The 21,169-nt window shown below is 34.8% G+C and overlaps 1 non-coding gene across 1 annotated transcript; it reads right to left on the bottom strand.

Annotated features, from left to right (window-relative positions):
- Window positions 1-19,106: 19,106 nt before the first annotated feature.
- TRNAL-CAG (transfer RNA leucine (anticodon CAG)) lies at window positions 19,107-19,187 on the bottom strand. Its single transcript has one exon. It is a non-coding gene; the product is annotated as a tRNA-Leu (tRNA).
- Between the last annotated feature and the right edge of the window lie 1,982 nt (window positions 19,188-21,169).

The raw sequence follows: 21,169 nt of genomic DNA, 5'->3' as shown, positions 1-21,169 counted from the left end.
TCTATGAACTGGAGAAATAGAGAAAACCACGTGGGAACAAAACTCTACTCCAAAAAGAGATGGAAAAAATATCACTGAAGCATGAAGACCCTACAAACTCTGTCGAAGAATAACTGCTAATCTGAAGAACATCCACTAAAATAGAACATGACCAGGTAGAGAAGACTATAATCTGCATGAGTGCCCTCAAATGACACTACTCAAATCAGGAGGCAAACAAGGCAAAACAACTGAAATCGAAGATACAGATGGCATGAGAAACCAAAGCCTGAAGAGCTGATCAATCGAACCACGAAAGCATTAGAACCAATAGGATAAACCTCCCCATAATGCGGAAGTGGGAGAGGGACAGGAACACTGAAAAGGACAGCCAAAAATAACTGCATGATGAAGAACCAAGAACATCAAAGGTGCTGAGACACATCATCATAAGGCAAATGTCGTGGAAGGAACACTCACTTGACAAAGGAAGATGGCAAACAAAGGCAAACATCAACCCCCTCATGGCACTTGATCAACAGTGCATGTACAACAAGACACAAGATATGCAAGATTCCAAGTAAACAATGCATGATGGCACTTTATCTCAGTGCGTTTGCATGATTACAAGCTACAATGATAAGAAGACTGGAAATAAAAACGAGAATCAAAACAGAGACACCCTACTCAGAAAAGAGATCCCAGGACCTGAAACAACCACGATATCCACCAGAGTGCTGAAAAGCAAAAAACTGAATAAAATATGCATGGAGCAAAATATGGAAAAAAAACTCATTTTTCTAGAAAGTACATAGCACAAGCTTTCCAAAAATATAAATTTTTAAAAAAATGGAGTTCGGATGCTCATTCTACGTCTCCCGGAGTGCAAAAAAGAGACCTCACTTTGACTGTTAAAAAACATAGTCAAACAAAAAAATTGGAAAAAATTACCAACACCATGAGGTTGGCCTCGGAACCAGCTTTCTGACGCCTATTCATTCTCGAAAAAATGACTACGTATGCCCAAGATAGGGCCAAAATACCAAACCCCCCCCTGAAAAAGCCAAAAAAGGGGGTCTGGTTGCTTGTTGGTGGTCCGGTGGCCAGTGGGTGGCGCACCGGTGGCGGCCGGGCGGAGCTCCAGTGGCTGGGCGGCAACCGGGTGGCGGCCCAGTGGCAGAGCGGTGGCCGGCCGAAAAAAAAAAGCCAGGGAGCCGGAGCGGCGGCCGGGAACTGAGCAGCGAGCTGGGGCCGCAGGCGGCGGCGGAAGGCGGCGGGCGCAGGGAGTGGCGGCGGCCGGGGAGAGGAGCAACGGGTGGCGGCCGACGGGGAGAAGCGGCAGCTGGTGGGAGCGGATAGCGACCGACGGGGGCCGCAGAGGCCGGATTGACAGGTCTGACAGGCCTGTCAGTCCGGTACCCTGCGGTACCCCCAAACCCCCAAAAAAATCTTTCCCAAAATTTAATTTTTTTCTTAAAAAGAAACAAACACCACAGGAGCCTGAAGATCTTCTGCAAGCTGAATAACTTGTTACAAGGAGAAGCAATGAAGCAAAATCTGAAGAACATACAAAACACAGAGAATATGCTCAAAAAGAGAGAGCTCAATATTCACAAAAATATGTAATGTGATTCTTACAATGAAAAGAAAGAACTCAACCTTTAATAGGTCAAGAAACCCTAAAAAGGGAAAACCTAGGTTTGCACATAATAATTAATTAAAATAATTAATTATATGCACCTAAAGTTAGCTTAAGTGTAAAAGAGATAAAGGGAACTTAAATAATTAAACAAAGAATGTTTAATTAATCAAGTAAATACCCGAATACTCTAACAGAAAGTTATGAGTATTTTTCAATTAGTCTATCAATTAGGACTTTTGTCAGAATTCAATTAGAAAATAAATAATAATTATTTATTAAAGTCAAAATAAGACAAGCCTTATATTGTTGGGAATCTGAGAACATCTTTAAAAAACCCTTTTCGTTTATCAATTTTGGCTATAAAAAAAGTCGTTAGCCACCAATGTAAAGTTTGGAAAATCAAGGAATACCGAAAAACATGTTTTTTCAGTTGACTTTCTAGGCTTGTCACTTCCAAGCGAAATCCCAAAGAAAACCCAAGCCAATTTTGAAATTTGTACAACAAAAATCGGATATCCGATTTTAATAACTAAATTTAATAACTAAATTTGCACATAATTAATCTATTGTTTATTAATATATTAGGAGAGAGAGAGAGAGAGAGAGAGAGAGAGAGAGAGAGAGAGAGAGAGAGAGAGAGAGAGAGAGAGAGAGAGAGAGAGAGAGAGAGAGAGAGAGAGAGAGAGAGAGAGAGAGGGGGGGGGGGGGAGGGGTAAGGGAGAGAGAGATAGAGATAGGGAGGGGGAAGGGGTCATATTGTGTCCTGTGACCCCTTAGGTGTCAATTTTTTGTAAGCAATATTGGCACTACTTTTCATATTGTAATAATCATTCATCTTGCCACCTTATGACAATCTATGACCCATTAAGACACCATATGGTGTTGTTAGGGGTCATATGGTCTCCTAAGGGGTCATGGGATACCATATGACCCCTTATGGCACCATATTGGGTCGTTATGGGTCCTATGGTGTCCTAAGGGGTCATATTATGTCCTATAACCCCTTAGGACACCATATGACCCCTTATGACACCAAATTGTGTTGTTATAGGTCATATTGTGTCTTAAGGGGTCATATTATATCATATGACCCCTTAAGACACCATATGACCCCTTAGGACACAATATGACCCTTTACGACATTATACGGTGTCGTTATAGGTCATATGACCCCTTATGACACCATATGGTGTTGTTAGGGGTCATATGGTGTCCTAAGGGGTCATGGGATACCATATGACCCCTTATGACACCATATTGGGTCGTTATGGATCCTATGGTGTCCTAAGGGGTCATATTGTGTCCTATGACCCCTTAAGACACCATATGACCCCTTACGACACCAAATTGTGTTGTTATGGGTCATATTGTCTCCTAAGGGGTCATATTGTGTCATATGACCCCTTAAGACACCATATGACCCCTTAGGACACAATATGATCCTTTACGACACTATACAATGTCGTTATGGGTCATATTGTGTCTTATGGAGTCATATTGGGTCCTATGTCCCCTTAAGACAACATATGATCCCTTACGAGACCAAATTGTGTTGTTATGGGTCATATTGTGTCATATGACCCCTTAAGACACCATATGACCCCTTAGGACACAATATGAGCCCCTTATGACACTATATTGGGTCGTTATGGGTCCTAAGGGGTCATATAACCCCTCTCCCCTAATCTCTCTCTCCCAATCTCCCCTAATCTATCTCTCTCCCTCTCCCTAGTCTCTCTCTCTCTCTCTAAAATATGAGTACTCAAATCAAATATTTGATTTTTGTCACTGCCATTAATGTGGCAACAGTAAAAAAAGGTGGCTAAAAATAAAGGCGGCAACGAGAATTATTTTTGAGACCCCAAATTTATGCATTAAAATCGGATATCCAGTTTCTGTAAATAAAAAAGAGCCTTGTGAGCCATTTCGTGGATTCCAACAATCCACGTTCTTCACATTCTGGTTTCTATCGACAATCACGGGTTTTCAGATAGGTTGAGACAAATTTGTGCTTTTGAGAGATTCTTAAAGTCAAATCTTACATTGTCAATCATTTAGGAGCATCTTTGTGGAGGTAAATGGGGAGTAGTATTCGTAGGAAGTCTAAATGCAAAAGAAATCTTTCAAATGACCAAATTGAAGTGTATGGAGAAAGAGATAGAGAAGGTCATAGGAGGGGAAGACAAGGTATGTTAAATATTGCTAATGTTACTTCAAGTAAAGAGGAAATTGAATTTGAAAATGTTGAACAAGTTATTGAAAATGAAAAATGTAGATTTTGAAAGTGAAAACGTTGAACACGTTGAAAATGTTGAAAGTGATAATGAAAATGCTCAACATGATGTGAGAATGGAAAGGGAAAATTTGGGAGTTGACAATGAGGTGTCCATAATTTTGGTGTATATATGAATTTTTTTGATATTGGAGGCGAAAATGTAGAAAATTTTGACATTGGAGGTGAACATGTGGAAATGTTTTACATTGGAGGTGAAAATGTGGAAAAATTTGACATTGAAGGTGGAATTGCTCAATCAAGTGAACAATATGTAACACCTAATTACTTTAGAAATGAAGACCCTCTCATGGATAAAAGAAAAATTCCAAATCCAAGACCTTCAAGAACCCCAAAATGGCTACTTGAAATTGATGAGAACATTATTGCGAATCTTGAAGGCAAGAGGTCAACAAGAATCGTTCGATTGTGGGCTACACAATTTTTCGTCCAAAATTTTAGCAATAAGACATTGATCGAGCAATGCCAACTTTTTGTTCAATTGCTAAAGATGATAAAGATGAGACCATTGCTAAACAAATTGAAGATTCGTATGAACAAGAAAATGGAGAGAAATTCTATTATTGTCAAAAATCTATTTAATGCTCTCAATTCTATTGGAAAGAATACCAAGGAAAGAGATAAGAGAGCCGCTCGAAGAGTGATTACAACCTCCTTAGTAAGCCATCAATTGGGGAAGGCTCATCAAATGAGACACACTTGTGTTGATTTAAACATAAACTGTAAAACTTTGGATAGAGCACTTGGACGAAGACAAAGACTTGATGATCCACTTCAACATGATACATGGGCTTTTGGTGGGAGGCTTCCACGTGTTGATAGAAAGTTCACTGACAATGTGAAAGAGGAAATTCAACAATTTTGGCACTCTAATTCTAGAGTACCACCCAATGTAAAGGATGTTTTGAAATTAAGAATCAACAACTGAGATCGCACACCACATCCCAAACATTTCTCAAAATCAAGCCAAACAATGTTGTCCAAAAAAATTTGTGAAGTACATCCAACTTTGCAAATATCACAAACAACCTTTGAATCTTTGAAGCCATTTTATTATGTACCTCTTAAGATTTGTAATACTTGTTGTTGCAAGTACCATATGGAGTTTTCAATGTACCATGAAATTTTATGCTATATTCGTTCTACGATGCATACTAATGAGATGTTGCAGAAGTGTGGTGCAATGCTATTTCCGAGATCATCAAGAGACTTGCAAGATCTATTTATATGCCCTAGAGATGATGGCTGCTATTTCTATAGAAATGATTGTTTGAATGAGAAGTGCTCACAACGTGGTGGGTTGTCAAAGTTTGTTTCATGTTTTCATGAGGGCACGAACACGAGTTTGGAAAGAATTATGTTGAGAAAAATTATATGAGATAGTGAAATATAATTTGAAGAGTGGAGGTGAAGGTTCTAGATGCGAATTAGTCTTAAGAGAAGTGAGTGTTGCTGATTTTATTTTGGATTTTAAGGAATATCTTTTCTACAAGTATGCAAGGCACACAAATAGGTCTCAGTGGTTGGATCAACAGTTTAGGATGTGTAAAAACTCTTTTGTGATTGGCACTATTGTATCGGTGGTTGATTTTGCAAACTATACATTGCAACCACAAAATGAGGTACAGTCTCAGTACTACAATTCAATCGAGATTGCTATTTTTATTCACATTACATATAGACATGCTCCTGATAGTACAGAAGAGGACATGAAGATAATCAAGGAGTATCATTTTTATATGAGTGATGGTAGATCACACTCCTCCGAGTATGTGCAACATTCTTTCGAGAATTTTTTTGAGTTCTTGCATGAGAAAGATATTGCAAGTGATCATCTCATATGGTCAAATAACTGTACGGGTCAATTTAAGAATGCTCGTATGTTTTATTGGTTGAGTAGAATGCATGTAGAGAGGCGTATACCTCAAATTTGGTGTTTTTTTTTAGGCAGGGCATGGGAAGGGGGATCATGATGGAGCAGGGGCATGTTTGAAGATAGCTCTATTTAAGGAACAATTGAGGATTTTAGGTGCAAATTTCTCTGATGCACATTCTATTGTTGATTGGTGTAGTTCAGTATTGTCAGAGTTGTGTTCAGTGTGATTGGGATCAGTGTGAGTCAAGTGAGTGGGTTGATATGTGGGTTCCACAATATCTAACTCCTTTATCTCAAACAATATCCTTGTTAAACGATGACATGGAAAGTTCACTTGAGTATGACTGTCTATCAGATCTTGTACAACCAGGACATGTTTTTGCAGTTGTTGCATCACAAGGGAATGAAGAGAGATCAAAATATTGGTTGGCACGATGTGTATAGGGAAAAAAAAAGCTAACACAACCAATGATAGATGATGACGGGTTCACATATCCTACAGGTTCAATTGTTGTTGTGGGAAATTGGTTATGAACATACATGATTAGAAAGAATGGCATACCTACATTTGAAGATTATGAGAGATACAAAACCATTATCATGTATTCACAACTTATTATAGCTACAAATGTCAAGTTTTTGAAGCATCAAGCAAAACCGAAGACCAAAGAGCTATGGACAATGACTACTGCTGATCATGAAGCAATACTGGATACTCTTAAGCAAAGAGATGACCCTTCAGGCACACTTGAGTAGTAGGTCTTTAACGATGTCTTTTTTTTTTTTAATCATGCATTTCATTTCAAACAATGATCATAAAACCTTAATGTTCAAGTTTGTTACGTGTATATATGCAGGTCTATTGATGAACATTTTTTGCAACACGGTTTTTGCATGCACATGGCAGGTACACTCAAAATAATTTGAAGAGACATATTTTGCAACACGACTTATTATCATCCATTTGATGAGCATTACAATTTTTGATAATAGACAACACTATTTGACAATTTTTGATGATATAATTATCGCAAAACCTTTATGCTCATGCAGGTCTATTTGATGATATACAACACTATCGCATTATGATTTTTGCGTCAACATAGTGGGTTCACTTGATATAATTCGAAGGGACGTATTTTTACAGTATATAATCCCACCTTTTCATTTATTACCATGCATTTCAATTGAAGTGACTATCATAAAGCCTTTATGTTCATGCATGCATTTTATGTGTATACTAACAATTATTAAAAATACAGGTTCATGCTAGATCATTCGCCGTTAATTAGCTTACTCCTCTTCTTCATCTTCATGTATAGTGGGTGTAGTCAACAAGGATGCGATGCCAAGAATTTTATGTACATATACACAACAAGTATGTGAAACTATCAATCTATGTCTATACATGTATAATCATTATAAGTTATCTAAACTATTCATTCAATCATATTTGCATTCAATTACCTTTCCCTTGTCTCCAGCTGCACTACTAGATCCTGAATCGCATAGTTCCGTACTCGCTCGATGTGTTCCCTACATGAGTAAAATAAGATATACATGCAAGTTCCTACATAGTCTAATTAATGCCAATATAAATGATGAGCATGTATGTACAATAAAATACAAACGACTAGGTGCAATAATATATATTTATCATAAAGCTATCAAGACCAAATGAAATGGCCATCAAGGTGCCCTCCTGGATCTGTGTCAACTCCTCCTCTATCATCAACTATTAAATAGACCATGTAAATAAACATTAGTACTTAATATTATCTAGATTATAAATATTCATTTAAAATATAGAATGAACTGTGAAAATACAAATATTGCCACTACATCATCAATGTATGATGAAGGTGCCTCCTCTCCTCTAGCATGCGAGGACTCTTTAGGGAATTCTTCAGTCCCTGTCATAACATTTGGTGCATCGTGCATCTCATGCACCTCATAATTTGCAGTGTGTGCAGGAGGGACAACAGGTTGTCCAACTAGACCCAAGCATAGGTGCCCACACATGACACAACTATGGGGCACACAAATGTGTGGAGTCGAGGAGGACATGTCAGCGTTACTGGATGCACCGCTACAATCAAAAGAAGGCTGAGCTACTACCCCAGCCTAAGAAACCAAAAGGCTACTCAAAAAGTGAATAGCTGATATAGTCTGTGACGCCGCCTCACAGATGATATCTAGATGTTGCATTGGAGGTGGGGGATCAACAGGAGGAGGGGGCATATATGGGCCCTGTACTACTCTGATTGCCCCAGGTCTATCTTGGGGCATACCTAAACCCACACCTTGGAAAGGTTGGATGTCAAAGTAGTTCACATGTTTTCCTAAAACAAACTCAGCATACAATTTTTGATGAAGTAGAAGGGGACATCAATATTTTTATTGGGTGGTTTATCGAAAACCATCCACCAACGACCCCTAAAGTTTTTCACAATATCATCATTTGTGCACCATTTAATAGATTTTTTTTTTTTGGTCTACGGGTTGACTAGTGTGAGGATTCGAAATCAATGCGACGATACTGGCTTTGGATATCTTGAGATCCTTTATCTCCTTATAGGACAAGCCATCCACATATTTTTCCCTCATAGAATCTCACCACAAAAGATCGACATTGTGCTCCTCAGTGACGGTTTCTATACTCTTTATGATGGACGTGAGGGGATCAAACATTGGGTTCAGGCGAGGGATCCTACGATAGACATTTGCAATCCCCCTCAATTAGTTCAAATTTTGTGCAATTAAATCCTGAATTGAGGAGGGGTTTGGCAAATGAGGGTTTTGTGCAGAAGGGTTTGGTTGTTGTGGATCAATTTTTTCAATGTTATCCCTCATTTTTAACCTAATTGAATGTAAACAATTGAATTTAGTCAACAAATTTGAACAATTTTGTATTTGATTTAAAAAACCTAGTTTTCATGAAAAAAACACATTTTGAATGAAAAAACAAATAAACATTAAAAAAATACAAAAATTTGAATGAAAATGATGAAAAAAATAAAAATCCTACCTTCTATTGGATTTTTTTTGCAAATTTGGGTCACAAAATCGAATATCGGGCCCAATTTTCTTAATTCGCGTAGCCCGTGGGTTAAAAATAACCCACGAGCTATCACAATCCTCTTTTATTGTCTTAGAGAAATCAGATATCTGATTTTAATAGTTAAATTATTTTAAAATAACAATATATTATATAATATAATATTATATTATATATTATGTATTATATAATATATAATATTATATTATATATTATGTATTATATAATATATAATATAATATAATATTATATATTATATAATATGTATTATTATATTATATTATATTATACATAATATATAATATATTATATTATATATTATATTATGTATTATTATAATATTATATATTATATAATACATAATATATAATATATAATATATTATTATATTATATTATATATTATATATTATATAATACATAATGTATTATTATATTATATAATATATTATATATTCTTTTTTATATTATATAATATATAATATCTTATATATTATATAATGTATTATATAATATAATATATAATTTATGTTTTAATTTAAAATTTACCTATAAAAATCGGATATCTGATTTGCTCAGGTGTTTACCATGCCAATGTGTACTGACACCTAGGCCAAGTAAAAAGTCAACACTGATTTTTTGCATTTTTAGGCGAGTGGAAAAGGCTATTTTTTTTTCACATTGCCACTTTTTGGGCCCCCATGATCCTGCACTAACCCTCCTTTGTTATTTGATCAATTAATTCAACAACATAAAGAGGAGGGATAACCTTAACACTTTTGTCAGATCCAAGAGCCACATCTAAATCTGATTTCTTCTTACCAGGAGTGGGAGATGACTCTTTTATCGGTTTTCTCTTCTCCGTAGGCTTCCTCTCCTTCAAAGGTTTCTTTGGGGCTGCCAGAGGGGTGACCTTTTCTTTCTGTTGTTTTCCTTCCTCGAGATTCTTCCTATGAATCCTCATGTAGATTTTAGGAATCTTGGGGGGTTTCTCTTCAGTCTCAGAACCAGATGCAACAGGGGCAATGAAGGTCTCCAACTTCTTCCTCTTCATCACACCCTTGCCTGTTGCTGCTACTGGTGAGGCCTGAATTGCTACTAGAGGAGATGTCTCCACTAATCCAATTATTTGTTTAATCTCAGAGGACATCTTCTGGAAAGCCTGTCCAACCTTCTTTATTTGGCCTTCCCTCTTCTTCCGGCTAAAACCTATTATATGCACTTCTAATTCTTTCAATTTTGTAGTTCCAAAAGTTTTCTCCTTCTCATCAACCAGGACATCTATAATCAACTTGGCATAAAGGTCCAAGATCTATGCATCAACCTCATAGCCCATTTCAGTTACCCAAATTATTCTAGGTTGCATCGCCTCCATTAAAGTTTAATCCTTTTTTACCATAAAACATATTTTGGTAGAATACTTGTCAACAATATGCTTTGGTATCCTTTTTCTTAGTTTCATTGCTTTCTAGAATGACTTGAAATAACCCCACATAATGGAGTCTCTGTCTGATCCCAAATTCCTCAAGGCATCCTTAATTTGCTTGCCTATTGGAACATCAAAGGCCCATTGCCTATTGCCAGATCCCGGTGTCTCATTTAGAAAGAAAAACATCAAACAAACAATGAGATTACCATACCAGAATATACCTTTCTTTTCTCCCTTAATCTTTCCTAGTTTCAAATTCAATTCATCGCACATCCATTGACAAAGATCATATCTCTTATTTTCCTTTACCATCTTGTGTGCATAGTAGATGCAAGAACTAGATACAGAGTTCAGTTGGTTGGATTGAGTTACCTTATATCTGATGACCATGCTGGCAAACTACACATGTTGGATTGAGTTACCTTATATCTAATTGTACCGATCCTCATCGACCAGTTGTCAAAGGTGGCATCAGTTAACTTGTTCACTTCATTATTCAAAATCTTCCTCTTGCGCTGTGTTTTTCCGACCTGGGGTAAACTGGTGATAGCACGAATTGCCTCCTTGGTGATTTTATAGGGCTGGTCCAGCCACAAGAACTCCCCATGAACTCAACTCAGCACGTGTTGGATCATCTCATCTTCGAACTCGGGCATCTCCAAAATATCGGTGAAACCCTAATCCTTCACAATTTGAAATTTCGGTTTGATCATCCCATCCTTGTTCAACAGAGTGGACATGTACATGGTTTTAATCTTAGACAAGTCCAAATCCTCCAGAGTGTAGTGAATGTAAGCTCTGACATCTTCAACATAGAGAACTCCATTAGGAACCCTAGAAAATACACCAATTGAGTCATCAATCTTTCCAACCTGAGGGCATTTTTTGAATTCCGGATGTGGATGATCCTTAATGTCCACCACAATAGGGGTAGCCACATCTGTCAAAGCGGGAGAAGATCCAGAAGTCATTATGATTGTAGTAAAATAGCTCAAGAATCGAGAAAATACCTCACAAACTACGTTAGTGAATATCCTTGAAAAATCCGCTCAAAAAACACTAGAAATTGCTAGAAAATATTCTTAATCATCTTTGATCACCTTAAACTCACTCTGCTTTGCTCTAAATACTGTGTGATAAAAAATGAAGCAAATTTTCCTTTTTATTCTATGAAACCCTAATTTCTCATTGATATTAATGCATGTCGACATATCATACTAGATTCAAAATCCATTATCTCAGTGCCGGTGAACTTTAGACTGACTTTTCCAAGATTTGAAACAAGCTTTCAGACCACGACAGGGGGTAATGCAGGATCTATCATTAATTTGCCTCCCCCTAAGGCTAATGCCTTAGTTACCAGATGAGTTTCATGTTGGTGCAGGAACATTCTGCTCTATTGGTTGAGTAACCAGGGTATTTGCCTCTTCCGATTGATCTTTAGACTTTCTAATCCATTTCTTCTGATACTCTTTTCGGATATCATCAACCTTTTGTTTTCCCTTCTCATCATTTCCTACCGGTTTGTTCTCGCTTCTGGAAAAATTTAGCAATGTGTCCTATTTTGTTGCATGCATAGCAAGTGACATTATTCCTCTGAATTTCCTTACTATAACTTTGATCATTCCTTGGACTGCATTGATTAGCCATATGTCCAAACTTTCCACATGCATGACATTTCACATTCATTCTACAATTTGATTTCTTATGACCATACTTCTTCCAATTGAAACATTGAATGAACTGAATTATTATTCCGATTTGCTCTATTTCTGCATTGACTTGCCATATGACCAAACTTATTGCAAACAAAGCATCTACCATTAAATTTATGTGCATTGGGTTGCCTTACTGGTGACTTCTGATTTCGGTTACCTTCTGACCGGATGTATTACCCTGCTTTGCAGCACCAGAGCTTTCTCCATGCTCAAATCCAAGACCTCTAGTGTCTTCAATGTCCCTTTGACTCTTCAATAACAAATCAAGCTTTGCAAAAATGGCCTTAAACTTGTCTTTGTATTCATTTGTAGCATCTAGATCTCCTCTTAGGACTGTCATCATTCTTTCTAACTCTTGCTCATTGTTTTGAGATAGAACCAATTCAGTTCTCAACACATCTTTCTTATGCGCCAACCTAATGCAAATTCCTCAGATCTGTCTTTTAGAGATATGGCAAGATTTTGTTCATTCTTCTTCCGCTCTTCAATCTCCTTAGACATCCTCATGGTTAGGGTGGTGCAGGAGCACCTAGGACTTAGGCTTATAGTATTTTCTTAATTTTGTCTTGTACTAACCTTAGACAAGTTAGGTACTTAATAAGGACTCCAGGAGGGTCCAAAAGTGAGTTTGATGAGTCAAATGTAGGCCTAGATTGAGTTAGTTTCTTCTTAGGTTTGCATTTTGTGCATAAGTAGTGGTTTGAGTAGGAAATTGACCTTCTTGATGGTCAAAAGTGGAAAAAATTGGTATAAGCATTAGAGAGGTTTAGAATAGTCTTAGGAATGCTTAAAAAGTCTTTAGTAATGACTTAGAATAGGTTTCATAGATTAGAGAAGCAAAAAGTGCAAAAAGGGCAAAGTTGCAAAAGTTGTCATGACAACTTTTGAAAGTTGTCATGACAATTTTTGTCCTAAAAAGCTTAGCGATAGAGTTAGGGATAGCACAATGCCCTAGAATTCTTCCACATGTGGGGAAGACTATAAAAACCTCCTCTTGCATGGTTACCAAGGTTGGAGTTTTGTTTTTGTAAGATCAACAATCTGATACTACTCATTTTCGGACTGCTTGTCACTATTTTGGCTTATTTTGCTCATAATGTGAATAAAAATGGATTGAATCCATTGATCCAGTAATGGATTGAGTTTCTTTGGTGTGTTTCAGAGTCATTTAGTTCATTTCAAGCTTTGTAGTTAGTGTGTGCTAGTGTTTTCATAGTTTGTTTGCAAACAACCAGTTTTGGCCTGTATATAGCAATTTTGTGTAAAATGGTTGCCCCATGAAATCCCTCTATGATACCATTATGGCCTATTGGGAAATGGAAGGAAACCTATTGTACAATGTACATATGTAGGGAAAAGTTCTGGAGATGAAGATTGATATGACTGTCACCTCGTTCTAGGCGAGTCCAAGAGAAACCCAGCTAGAGAAGACAGGGTGAAATTGGAGTGTAAAGTGCAGGGGTGAATACAAAACAACAACCTAACCTTTTGGAGGGGTCCATGAAGTTCATACAGAGTTTCCAATGCAAGGAGAAGCCTTGAAAAGACCATTTGATTCTTGTAGTCACATAAATCTATCCACTTAATTAAATGAATATTTAGTATTTATTTGATTATTTAACCATCAATCAATAATTAATTTAATTAATATATTTAATTAATTCATCTTAACCCTCTTCTCCTATTAATTAAATAAATTATTCAATTTATTTGATTTAATTCGTTTAACAAATTCAGATCATTAATTAAATAAATAAATCATATTTATTTAATTAATCTTCTCTCAAATTTAAATAAATTAATATTTATTTAAATTCCCCCAAAATCCTACCTCTCACATTTAAATTAATTAACATTTATTTAAATCACCTCTATCCTCCACCCACTTGTATTTTCCTACAAATGCAAGTTGCACAACTATTTTAAATAAATTCTTTATTTAAAATCCTATTTATCCTCACCCACTTGAAACCTTTAATGGTTTCCCTTAAAGTCTTCAAACTTAATGGCTTCCTTCTAGAGTCTTCTCAAGCCTTTAATGGTTTCCCTTAAAGTCTTCAAACTTAATGGCTTATTTCTAGAGTTTTCTTAAGCCTTTAATGGTTTCCCTCAAAGTCTTCAAGCATTTAAATGCTTTATCTTCTTTTTTCTCATGTAAATAAATTAAGATTTATTTAAATCCAAAATTCACATTCACATTTAAATAAATTAATATATATTTAAATATCTATCCAAATGCAAATTACACCATTTAATTGAAATAAATGATTTTATTTTAATTGAAAATCCCAAAATTCCTCCCACTTGCATTCTCCTACAAAATCCACTTGCATGCCTAAATCCCTTCTAGATTCTTCTAACTCCTTCTAATTAGCCTAATCCTATCCTAATCATTTTCACATTCCTAAATAAAAGGAAGTCACTTCTCAAAAACCTCTAAAGTCTTCAATAACTATTAAAGGCTTTATGTCTTCAAATGGTTAACCTCTAAAGTCTTCCAAACCATTAAAGGCTCTTACATAACCATTTATGGTTAACTCACATTTTACCTTTGGTTAGAGACTTTTCTCTAACTTAACCATCCTTTTGACTCATGGGTCTCTTCAAAGCATTTATTTCTTTGACTAAGGTAACCATTTAACCCTTGCACATTCATTTATCCCTTGGATAAAAGGAATATCCATTAACCTAACCCTAACCCAGCCCCCTAGGGTAGCCATCATGTCCCCTCAAGCATTTAATGCTCCTTATCTCTCCTCTCAAGCCTCCTCATGGTGACACTTGTCAACATGAGATTGGGTTGAAAGTCTCACATGGATTGAATATCTTTCAATCCTAACCCTTGTTAAGATTGCTCAATCTTAACCCTTCATTTCCCCATTTCTTCTATAAATAGAACCCTTCTCCTCAAGCAAAGAAGGAAGCATTAGAGTATTGTTGTTATATTGGTATTAGCATACAGTTTTTTCATAGCATCACTATCTACACTTGCATAGCATTTTCTTATCATATTCAACCATCTTGAACCTCCATATGGCATCCACGGCTAGTGCTAAAAGCTGAGAGCTACACTCATGTGGAACTTGGAGAGGAGAGGAAAAAGGTAGGAGCAACCATGAGCATCTTGATTAGCATTTGGAGGAGTATAGTTTATCTATTTTATGTTTGTATGCTTTCTATGTCATGCTTAATATCTCTCTTGATATGCCTATTTAGGATAATATTTTGTTGCTAACACTAACATTTGTTTCTTGTGCTCTTGTGTGTGTTGCCATCAAACAGATTTTCTAATCCTTTTTGTAGAGCATCAATTCTCTTTTTACAAACTTGACCAGTCATTGTTGGTTTAAGGCCTAGAAACCCTAGCAAACACTCAAATTTTGGGTTAGGGCATTGTACGGTGAGTTGGGAAACCCAAACCACTGAAATCAGTTGGGGTTAGGTGTATCATTGAAGAATATCAAACCTTGTTGTAGGGTCTTTTGGACTGTTTTCCACTAAACCCGCAAAAACCGGATTTTAGAGGCCTAATAGGGGCTCATTCCTTGTTGCCCTTTTCTAGGCAAAATGGTGAAACCGGTAGGAAAGCTAATGGATGCAAACCTCAAATGGACCCAAATGGTATTCAAATCATGTTATAAGCCACCTCCACACCTTTGCAACAACTCACAATAGTAGGAGGTAAAATTGACAAATTGAAGTCAAGACAACAATGATGAGCATGTGGGAAACACCTTGAAATGGTAGGGTTCCTAGTTAAACACTTGATGCAAACACCTTGAGATTGACAAGATGCAAGCCCTAGATGAGATTGAGAAGGACTTGGAGGTCTTAGAGCATAGCTAGACCTGGAGAGTTGGTGGAATTGAGCAACACCAACTAGGTGAAGTGTAAGCAAGCTAGGTGAACCCCATCATAGGGCTTGCATTTCATTCTTCATGACACGATTCTCCCAACTCATCTTCTGACATAATTCCTTAAGGGCATTCTTCTCTTCATCATCTAGACTTTGTAAGAGTTTCTTCCTTTTAGCTTGAGTAGATGATAACCTCTCCTACAGGGTAATGATGAATTCCTTTGCAAAATTCAACTCATCTTGCGATTTCAAATTCTTCAACCTTTCAGCATCATAGTCTTCAAGTGCTACTTGAATTTGTTTCTCTATACTCATCTCCATGGATTCTGGATTTAGGATCTTCCTCAAGCTATTAGACTTATTCTGAGGAACCACGCTTTGATACCAATTGTTGGAATCCAAGAACATTGAGAGGGGGGGTGAATTAGTGTTCTATTGGTTAGAGTATTTTTAGCGTTATTAACAAATCCACTTATTAATCGGTATGCATAAAATAAAGTAACAACAAGTAATAACAATGCAACCACAAGAATCGACACCATAACCCAAAGATTTATACGTGGAAAACCTCAAAGAAGAAAAACCACAGTGGGATTGGTGACCTACAATATCTATGCACTGGCCATATAGATAAATATTACAAGAGGGGCCTGCACATGCAGGGAGGCACACTACATGTTACAAAGGAGCCTCACTGACTACAGATCCAAAATACTGAATTACAAACAAAATATGAAGTATGTAAGTGCATGAGCTATGCTAGTTGAGCTACGATTTAAGCACTGTCTGTACTGGTTTACACTGTATCCTTCCTTACCAATGACTTAGTTCGCTTCCCAATCCTCTTGACAAATAACCAAGACCAACTACAAATCTGTACATTCGCATTATGTCGATCAAAATCTTGCTCACATAGCCTATTGCATCTATATATTCTAAATGACCTAACCAGACTGACTTATATACCCTTTTACATGTATAAACATAAATGCCTTATGTCGGCTTACAATCATATTACAAGGTAATTACATGTCGGCCTAAACAAAAATAAAAACATTAATGTTTGTGACCGATGCTGCTTTAACCTGCTGGATCAATCTCTTATGTCGGCCTCCAAATACCGGTTCCTAGTTTTCCAATTACCTTGAATGTTGAATGTTAAACCTTGAATACCAGTGAGTGTCGGTTAAGTATCTAACCCAAATTGATGTGTGTTGACATCAATAACAACACCATTAGCCCGAATGAGTGTCAATTTCCAACATAAATTATCTCCAAATATATAGAGAAGCAAACACAAATGAATCCCTCTTTGAAAATAAAAAAATAATAATATAATTTTCAATCATTTTCATCCAAAAACTCTTTCGAAAATAAACCATGCAGGATTCTCGATCAAAATTAGATAATATCTTCAACTACATGTCAAGCTATCATAGAATATGCCATAACTGTCATAGCCATTAATGTCTCTTGATTTGGACCCACTAAAATATTAAATTTTAATATTTAATATCTTTTATTGGTTTAATATTTAAAATAATATTATGTAGTTAGAAATTATGGCATTTTAGCCACATCCACCCATTTGTATCCAAGTAGTTCCTTAATACCTAGAGTCCTAGTTCATTTAAGCTTGATGTTTTTATCAAATGGAACTTATTATATATAATGTTATGTACCTGTATTATTACACACATTTTTAATCATATAGCTAGGTAGCCACACCGTTTTTTATCAATAAAGTAATATGATATATTTCATGTCTAGGCTCAAGATATCATTATTCTAATGTTACTAACATGTAGTCATAATCATTATGTAAGTAATGGTTTGTTTACATAAGATTAGTGAAGAGTTAATTCATGATTTGTACAATGTTTAATTAGATTATAGTAATTTGATATAAAGAAATGTCATTATAATCAAATTCATAAATGTAATCCATCTAGGGTGAGTAGGTGCTTTACATCTTACACAACACACTGAAACGAATTTATAAAATATCACTCATATCACTATCAAAGAAAAAGATGATGTTTCTACATTCATTAATCAAATGATTTTGAACTAATTGCTTAAATTTGCATTTATTTATATATATATGAATTATAACTATAGTTTTTTTGGATAAATCGAAAAACAATTTATATATAACCAAATAATGTTTAACTAAATAACTAGTATGTTGCAAATGTTTAATTATTCTTTTATAAATTTTCAAAATTGAATAATATATAACTTTATAAAGAATAAATAATAAATTTAGCATACCATATCACATAAACTAATAACATGATACCAAAACAAACTTATAAAATTTCACTCATGTTACCATCAAAGAGAGATGATGTTTTTGCAATCATTAATCAAATTATTTTGTACTAAATGCTTAAATCTACATTTACTTTACATAAATTATTAACAACATAAAATTTTGGAGAAATCCAAATACAATTTATATAATTAAATAACGTTTAACTAAATAACAAGTATGTTGCAAATGTTTAATTACTATTTTATAAATTTTCAAAATCAAATAATATATAAATTTATAATGAATAAATAATAAATTTAGCAAACCATATCACATAAACTAAAAACATACCAAAACAAACTTATAAAATTTCACTCATATTACCATCAAAGAGAGATGATGTTTCTAAAATCATTAATCAAATGATTTTGAACTGAATGTTTAAATATACATTTTTATATATGAATTATTATCAACATAAAATTTTAGAAAAATTTAAATACAATTTATATAATTAAATAATGTTTAACTAAATAGCTAATATATTAGGAATGTTTAATTATTCTTTTATAAATTTTCAAAATGGAAAACAAACTCATAAAATTTCACTCATATTACCATCAAAGATAGAGATGGCGTTTCTACATTCATTAATCAAAATACAATTGAAGTAAATATGTAACGAATGTTTAATTATTCTTTTGTAAAGATTATTTAAAAAATAGAAAATTAAATCCTGTCAAGAATGGGATTCGAACACATGTATGTGACGAATGTTTAATTATTCTACCGTCAAAGATAGAGATGGCGTTTCTACATTCATTAATCAAAATACAATTGAAATAAATATGTAACGAATGTTTAATTATTCTTTTGTAAAGATTATTTAAAAAATAGAAAAATTAAATCCTGTCAAGAATGGGATTCGAACCCATGTATGTGACGAATGTTTAATTATTCTTTTGTAAAGATTATTTAAAAAAATCGAAAATTAAATCCTGTCAAGAATGGGATTCGAACCCATGCCCTTTCGGACCAGTACCTGAAACTGGCGCCTTAGACCAACTCGGCCATCTTGACCTACGCACACTTAATGCTTTGTAGATCACCTAATAACAATTCTCTTGTACAGTGATGCTAATGTAGTGTACAGTAAATATTTTCCAAGAATTAAAGTATCTTCGTTTATTACGTCCTCCTTACATAATGAAGGTCCCTAGTTCGAACCTGGGCAGTAACTATCAGAAATTGATGTAATTAGCTTCTATATTTATTTACATTTCTTGATTTTTGTTTACTCCTCGCTGTTTCTTCCATTAGCTGCCTTAGAATTACAAACTTCTCTCCTGCGTTAGAATTGAGCAGAGAAATGTTACAGAAAAAGCTTATGAAACTCAAAATCTCTTCATTCGAGGAGCTCAAAGGAAACAAATTTAACATGTTTTACAAAGTCCAGAAAAGCCAAAATTTTGATTGTTAGCCATTTCACGCTAAGTGGGGAATCAACTTTGAGCAAGAATAGGATAGAAAATTACGGAGCCTGAAATATTTACAGAGGAGAAAAGCAAAGAAAGTGACACACTTATATGCAAGCATTCATCACAGAAAGGTAGACAAGAAATCAAAACTCCATCGAATAACCAACGAATGTAAGCCCCTTTAATGCGTGCATTCTTGCAAAATTCTGCAAATATTCGACCTCTCCTTACCCTAATTGACATGAAAATCAAATTAAATAAACGATCTTATATTATTTACAAGATTTTTCGTTATTAAGATTTGATGTCATTTACAGGGTTGTTTGTTATCTGATACATGAAATTTCTTTTGCTAGAAATCTTTTTTCCTGGAGTGTTTATTTTATCAAATTCATCGAAATACAGTTTTATTTCTTAAAATGTCAGAACTTTACTGAAAGATTTTATATCTATGAATTTTTTTATTTTATTATGTGATATTGGGTACGTGAATGTGAACTTTAGATTGAAATTTCTTTTATTCAAAATCATTTAAAAAAAATTATTTTATCAAATTTACCCAAAATACAATGTTATTCCTAAAATTTAAGGACTTTACACTCAATAGAACTATTGAATGAACATATCAGCTGCGGATGGCTGGAATGGATAGAAATGCATCAGACATGCAGTGCCTTCATGAGGGAAGTTGGAATGAATCCTAAGCTCTTTAACTTCCATTTCTTCCATTTGCAGCTGCCTCTGTTCTGGAACTCCCGAGTATAACCGCAATTAGCTGCTATGATCTGCGTGATAATGGGGTTTTTATTTGATCATAATGATAAAATTAGGAAATAAAGAGTATTAGGATAAATTAATATACATTAAATAATTAATTATTAATACGAGGATTCAAAATTGAGACCTTAATTTCAACAGATGCTTTTTTTTGTATTTTATGGTTCATCTGAATCTTTTTAAATAATTATATTATTTTAGAATTTAGAAAACTATATAAGAACTTTCACACAATAATAATTGTTATTAATGTTGATAGAATAATAATTCAAGGATGTTTCCTACATCTTCACTATTTCAAGAAATCAAAGTAAGTAAAAAAATCATAAAGATAGATAAAACAAGAATATAGAGAATACTCATTAATCCAAATTATTTCGAAGGAATATTATAAGGAATGCAACAAAGACAAGGATCCCCAATCCATAACATTCCACTCACTCTTCAAGAATATAAATAAAAGAGACCTCCAATCAAAATAACGTGACAAGGGAAGAATAAAAATTCAAAGATGTTTCCTATGACTCCACCATTTCTAGGAATCAAAAGAAGTCACAAAATCATAGAGGCATGTAGAATCAAAATATAGAGAAGAATCATCAATCCAAATCAAGGAATTTTAGAAAAAAGTTAAAAATGAGACAAAGACAAGAATCCTCAATCCATAACATTCTAGTTACAATCAACATTGAACTCACATTTAGACAAACAATCAACAACATTCCACTCTCTAGGTATATAAGAGGTGGAATCAAAATTAAGTGAGAAGCAAAAAATTTGCTCCATCTGCAATGTCAACCTTGAAGA

The sequence above is a fragment of the Cryptomeria japonica genome, chromosome 7, assembly GCF_030272615.1.
Source record: "Cryptomeria japonica chromosome 7, Sugi_1.0, whole genome shotgun sequence".
In the NCBI taxonomy this organism is placed as follows: Eukaryota; Viridiplantae; Streptophyta; class Pinopsida; order Cupressales; family Cupressaceae; genus Cryptomeria; species Cryptomeria japonica.
Note: the sequence above shows the minus strand (reverse complement) of the source record. Positions and strands in the feature narration are given on the sequence as shown.